General features: G+C 47.7%; 1 long non-coding RNA gene across 1 annotated transcript; it reads right to left on the bottom strand.

Annotated features, from left to right (window-relative positions):
* Window positions 1-1,318: 1,318 nt before the first annotated feature.
* LOC143267740 (uncharacterized) lies at window positions 1,319-3,336 on the bottom strand. The gene is made up of 3 exons (XR_013043172.1): window positions 3,199-3,336; window positions 2,117-2,425; window positions 1,319-1,690 (listed from the first exon to the last, which is right to left on the bottom strand). It is a non-coding gene; the product is annotated as an uncharacterized LOC143267740 (long non-coding RNA).
* Between the last annotated feature and the right edge of the window lie 3,207 nt (window positions 3,337-6,543).

Raw genomic sequence — 6,543 nt, 5'->3', positions numbered from 1 at the left:
CAAGATGCAGACCATCCCATCATTCGTCATGGAAGGCAAAGGTGCCCTTCCCTGAACCAAGAGTCATGAGTGACCCCAGGGGAGGTACTAGGGGGAACCTCAGCACGAGGAGCTGGAGTTAGCTTATGTGATTATAGAAACTCTCCATAAATTCTCTGTTCACACATCCCAAATATCATCTTGGTAACTTTTTCACAATAGCCCAATAGATGAAGAAATACCCCCAAAGTCCATGTACTAAGGAGCTCTTTCCTAGCAAGTTAGGAACTATTTCTGCCCTAACTATTGAGCAGCCCTTTAGAGACGCAGGCCCATAAATGAAAAGATGATATTTTCTGTCTCTCCCCTACATAACCCACATCCTCGTGGGTATGTGCGCCCATTGAGCAGTAAGCAACTTCTCTAACCTTAGGACCATGCTGGACCCCACTGTCCTCACTTCACACTGATCTTCATCCAGGTCTGAGTTTAATCATAGCACTGTCAACAACTTTGCCAAGGTGTGAAGTCATAAGAAGAACACAGGGCCATTGTGCCCGCCCTGAAGCTGGGTGTAGAGATGGGCAGTGTCCCTGTGGTACCCTGGAAAGTGAAAACCTCCTGATTTTCTGAGTTTGCTGTGGAAGCTGGGTATCTGGGTGGTCCGTGTGCAAGGTCTCTGCTCCGTTTGTAATGGGACCACAGACATGCACCACTGCAGACAGTCCGTGACTCCAGGGGCTAACCACAGCACAGAGCTCCACAAAGCTGGTGCATTGTCTCTTCAGTCCCGCCTGCTCATGAGCAACATCATCCTCTAGGTGGTGAACAGTGAGCCCAGTGTCAAGTTGGCTGGTGACAATCCTAAGCCTAGAAAGTCTCACTGTAACTCCTCACAGCTGTGACCCCCCAGGCCACCCAGTGTGTTTGTGAGTGCCGGGAGGTCACCACCACTTCCCTCTGAGACTCCAACGGGCAGTGCAGTCCTTGCTCCCAGCCCACCTTTTAGAGGCTCTCCATGTCTTGTCACCCATGGTATCACTTTGGCTTCTTCTCTACGTCATCCTTGACACCATGACATCCTGCCCTCTGCAATCATCCTACAGAAACATCTTGACTCATTTCATTGTGCTTTCCCTCAGCCGAGTTCAGATGACACAATCATCATCAAGGTACCTCGGGGCCACCACAGGAGCATGACCTGTGGCCTCAGGTTCCAGGCAAAGCCTACCTAGTAAATTAAACTCCCCCCTCTCAGAGAAACCCTCCCTTGTCTCCTCACCCTTACTGCAAGCTTAGCAGGTACTTGCCTTGACCCTCCCTCACCCCCTAAGGGCCTTTGCTGAAGGATCGCTGTTGTCCTGGGCCCTTATCCCATTTCTTCTGTAGCCGTAAGAGCAGCCTGTGGTTCCATTGTGCTGTTGACTCTCCTTCAAACTGACAACCGCTCTGCTCTATCTTCGTAAACAGCTCGTGAGTGTTAATATCTCTGACTCGAAAACAAGTAAATAAAAGTCTTCAGTGGGGGCCAGGGCGGTGGTTCAGCAGGTGAAAAGCACATGCCAGGCAAGCCTGACAGTCTGAGTTTGATCTCCGGAGCCTAGCTAAAACACCAGACGTGGTGGTGCGCACACATCTGTAATCTCATCATTCCCGTGACGAGATGGGGGCAGAGACCGGAGAATCAGTGGGAAGATTGTGAGCCAGTTAGCTGGGAGCAGGGCAGAAACAAGAGAAACCCTGCTTCAGTAGGGTGAAGGTTATTACCGAGTCCTGAAAGTTGTCCTCTGACCTCTGCATGTACACTGTAGAGCACATGTGTATGTGTGTGTGCATGTACACACATATGCACACAAACAAATAAAAAACATTTTTAAGGGACTGCTACAATGTCTTCCCTACAACAAATAGCAGACTGCCCCACCCCATCCTCATCAGGTGATTGACTCCCAAGAGAAACATCCACATTCACAATGTCCTAGGCCCTCCTCAGCCCGGCCTCAGTCCTCTATCCCCCCTCTCTCCAGCTTCCGTGTGTCACCCCCCACCCCACTGCTCTGTAGCACAGGAGTCTCAGAACCGTCTCAGGAGGACCATGCAGTGAGTACTTGATGCCCACCTGACAAACAGCACTTACTTTGAAGCATCTTCTCAGAGCCTTGTTGGCCCTCCAGGAAGAACTGGCCACTGTCTTGATGGTCCCTGTTGTCATCCAGGCTCAGGAACGGTGACCATTTGCTTTCCATGTCTCTGTTTTTCCTCAAAGACTTTAACAATATAATGAACTCCTCAAAAGCTAGGATGTGTCTAATGAGTACCTAATCACCAAATCCAAACTATGTAGTGCTCCAAATGCTGGAACTTTCTTAGAACCAACAGGATGGTCAGGCGTAGAAAATTCTACACATGTGTCATGGGGTAGGTCTCAGTCAGCAATACAGGTACACTAAATATACCACATGAAATTATCTTCAGTTTCTGTATATAAGATATATTTGAAACAAATGCATTTTGTGTTTAAATTTGAGCCCTGTTGTCAAAACATCATGTCTGCAAATATCCCAAAACTGAAAGAATAAAATAAAGTCTGAAGTCCAAAATACCGCACATTCCCATCGTTTCAGATGAGGCACACTCAACATATGTCTCCTCCACACCTGGGGCTGAGCACACCTGGCACGCCCTGTGTCCAGCGAGGGAGCAAGCAAACTGCTCCAGCTACCCACAAAGGTGTGTGTGTGTGTGTGTGGGGGGGTCTTCTTTCTGCAGACACTCCATCCCAAACAGTGTCCTCTGGACTTCTCAGCAGACTTGATCTCTATATGGTGGAACCCCTCTCCTCCTTACAACCACTCTGGGTCCATATCAAATCCTCTTTTACAAAATGGGGATACTGAGCCTTGGAGAGAAGCTAAGTTTGGCCTGGTCCTACAGCTGTCGGGGTGGAGCAGAGCCTACCACTGTACTCTACAGCCCAGGTGGGGCCCCTTTCTGCTCAGGCATCCCCTACATTGCCCATCTGTCACCCCCCACTACTTTTTACCTCATTAGCTGCCAGCCTGTAAACACAATGTCAAGAGACGAGTCAGAGGAAAGCACCGGGTCAAGCCCTCAGACCCTGAACATCACACGTGCTGCGTGTCACAGTGACTTCATGCGTCAAGATCACCTGCCCACTGATTTTCTTCTTAACTGAACTTCCATCCCTCTCCCACCTACCATGTGAACAGAGCTGTCAGCGGAGACATCAGAGAAAGCCTTTTCGTGCCATGCATGGAGCCGGGCCGCCTAGCTCTTCTTCGCTAGCGCGCACCCAGGCATGGCTGAGCCGCATCCTCTTAGCGGACACCATCTGCTCTCTCTCACCTTTCCACGTTGGCTCTCAACCCCCGCCCCTCCCCCCAGGTCCCCTCTGCCAACAGTGACTCTTGCCAACTGAAGCTGCATTGACAGGGAAGGGTGGCGTGAGGCGGTTAGGACCAGCTGACCTGTCCGGTCAAGGAAACTTGGTTAAGTGTCTCTTGTCTCCGGAGCCCATGGGCTCATCGTCTCTCCTCCTCCTCCCCGTTTTGTTTAGTTTGACCTTGGTCACTGATGACAAGGCTTCTTTTCCTGCCAAACCAATCAATAAGCTAAACAGACAGAAGATGAGTATTTAGAATATGGGCAGCCAAACTCAAACAGAGATAGGTTATCAGCCCAGCCCAGAGCAGACTTCTGAGCAAATATTTCATTAGCAAATTTTTCATGGCAACTTGCATGTTAAAAAAAAAAAAAAAAAAGAGGGGGTGGGAACAGTAGCTGGGAGGGAAAGGGCTGGCTGTAACTCTGAAGCTGGAGGCCTCAAGTGGGATCCCTTCTGGGAAGGTGAACTGAGAGAAGACCTGCCCTGCCCCCCCCCCACCGGAAGGGGAGACCTGGCCTCTTAACATTTCTGACCCCAAAACCACCTCTCTTCACTGTCTGGCCAGTGTGGTTCATCCACAGCATCTCGGCACAACTGGGCAGGCTGATCACCGCGGTGTAGCACCACCAGGCAGCCAGCGGCTGGTGTGGGGATCTGGCCTGGCCCCTGTGGTAGGGCATAAAAGAACAGAGAAGAGAGACACCACCACCCCACTCCCCCACGCTCCCACTGCCAGCGCTGCCAAAAAGTCCCACAGCAGAGTTGGGAGCAAAAGGGAAACCTGACGGTAGGAGCTGATGCATCCCAGCCTCACAGCCTGGACATCTTCGCGGCCTCCTTAAATACACCGCTTTATGTAGGACTGGTCTTAAACCTGGCACACACTAGAACCCCAACCATCAGTGGTGGTTTCTGATTGTTGAATATGTTGGATATCATATTTTTCTCATAATAACCCTAACGGTTAGGTGTTTGGGTCCACAGATAGGGAGTCCTAGATTTAGAGAAGTTATGAAACTTGTCCAAGCTTTCACAGCCACTAGGGAAGCTGATGAGGAAGACTTGGGACTCAGCCAGCCTGGCCCCAATGGTGGGGAACTTCCTGCTCCTTCCTTGGTCCTGCTTCCCCGGTGCATGTCCTTATCCTTTAAAAAAAAAAAAAACCTGCCAAGCTGCGGAATTAATAATATTCTGTTCTTTCAATTAAATGCCCAGGGCCAGAAGGAATGAATACATTGCATCATTGGCTCCTTGAGCCCCACACTTCCCACTGTGGTCTGGGAGGGACCTTCTGGAACTCTTCCACATACGTGTAGATCTTACAGTGCCTTTGAGACCTGAGCTCACAGGCACTTCTCAGGGAAATTTCTAGATCTTCTCTGTGCTACTTCATATTTGTTCTTTTTTTCCCTCCCCTTCAATGCTAAGGATGAAACCTAAGGCTTTGATATACTAAGAATATAGAATGCCTTCTATCAGTGTAGTGTGTGTGTGTATAGATGGATAGATAGTTATAAAATTGTGTGTATTAGTTTGAAGACAGGGTCTCTCTAAGTTGCCCAAGCTGGTCTGAAACTTACTATGCAATCTCAAAAACCTCAAACTCATGGTAACCTTTTTGCCTCAGACTCCCAAGTAGCTGGACTTACAGACTTGTGTGACCATACCTGGCTACTATTTATTCTTATTGTGATCTATTGTTCCTCTAGAGTTAGTTATAATAATTATTTAACTTTAATTTATGCTAACCATCTGCATAAATTAGCACTCATGCTAATTTTATATTCCTGATTTATAAACATTGATGCTAATTAAATATTTTGTGTGTAATTTGTTGACAATGTCTGATAAGTGTGTCAATAATGACAATCCTCACAGCTCTCCTCTGCTCACTACAGTTGTGTCTGTGGACCCTCACAACCCCTCAAGAACCCTCTGAGGGGTAACTGTTAGTGTTCCCCTTTCCCAGGTAAAGTGGCTGGGTGCTGTAGGTTTCTGGAATGTAGCACTTCTCTAAGTGTGTCCTGGTGGAAGGGGTAAACAAGTGAGATATCCTCGGGCAGACCCCCAGGAAGGTGCCAGCAAACTTCACAATACTTGTGCAATCTGTTACACATGCTCCACTCTACAATTTCAGAACACATGCAATTTAAAAACTATGGGCACGTTTGATTTTCTGTAGTTGCTTGCAAATTCACATTGGCTTAGTGGAAGAATAGATTCGCAGGCTGGTGAGATGGCTAAGCCAACCACGTCGACCTAAGTTCAATACCCAGAAGCCATGAGAAGGTGGAAAAGGAGAGTCAGCTCCACAGAGTTGTCCTCCCCATCATATGCACACAGGAAATTAATAAATACATTTTTAAAGAGTAAATGTTATAAAGTCACGTGTGCCCATCTGCTCCCATGTTCTCTTCTTTTTTGGGTTCTCCAGCTACGGTCTTGAGGCCGTTTCCTGCCTTCAGAGCCATAGAGTCAACATCTACAGTCCCCCAGCTATATACTCTGAGGGGCGGGGACCCTCAGGGTTTTGTTTTGGGTTTGGACCCTGATTTCTACTTATACTAGAAGAGACTAAATTGCATTCATTTTTTTTATGCCCAGTTTCCTTAGGCTAATGGTAAATTCTAGTCTGCATTTTTGAAGGTTTTTTGTTTTGTTTTGTTTTTGTTTTTGTTTTTTGTTTTTGTCAAATTTAAATTACAGAATGGGTGTCTAGGACCTTAAGTACCTCCTCTTACAGGAGAATAATGTCCTAAGGCAGCCATTGTCTCAGTGTCCCACAGCAGAGGCCATGTCTTTATTGCCAACTGACTTCCAAAGTGAGGAAGAATATAGAGTTACAGATGGATAAACTGAGGCACAATCAAGTTCAGACCACAGGATACCTGATGGCCTCTTGGTTGATGGCTTTCTTCATGAGCCCGAGCTGACTCTAGGTTAAGCCCCTGAAAGCTTCAACTATTTTTCTTTCTCTCTTATGTTACTCAGAAACATATTTCTGTCCCTGCCAGACCCCCGCCCCCGTTCCCATTTAGTCAGAGAAAGGGAAGCCCACGTTTGATCATCCTGTGAGTCTGATGTGCAGTCCTTTTTTCAAGGCAGATGTTTGGAAACGCTGGGGCTGCAGCCACTCAACTTCTCAAATAACTTTTCAA

Source organism: Peromyscus maniculatus, chromosome 11 (genome assembly GCF_049852395.1).
Source record: "Peromyscus maniculatus bairdii isolate BWxNUB_F1_BW_parent chromosome 11, HU_Pman_BW_mat_3.1, whole genome shotgun sequence".
Lineage (NCBI taxonomy): Eukaryota > Metazoa > Chordata > Mammalia > Rodentia > Cricetidae > Peromyscus > Peromyscus maniculatus.
This window is presented reverse-complemented; position numbering and strand designations above follow the sequence as displayed.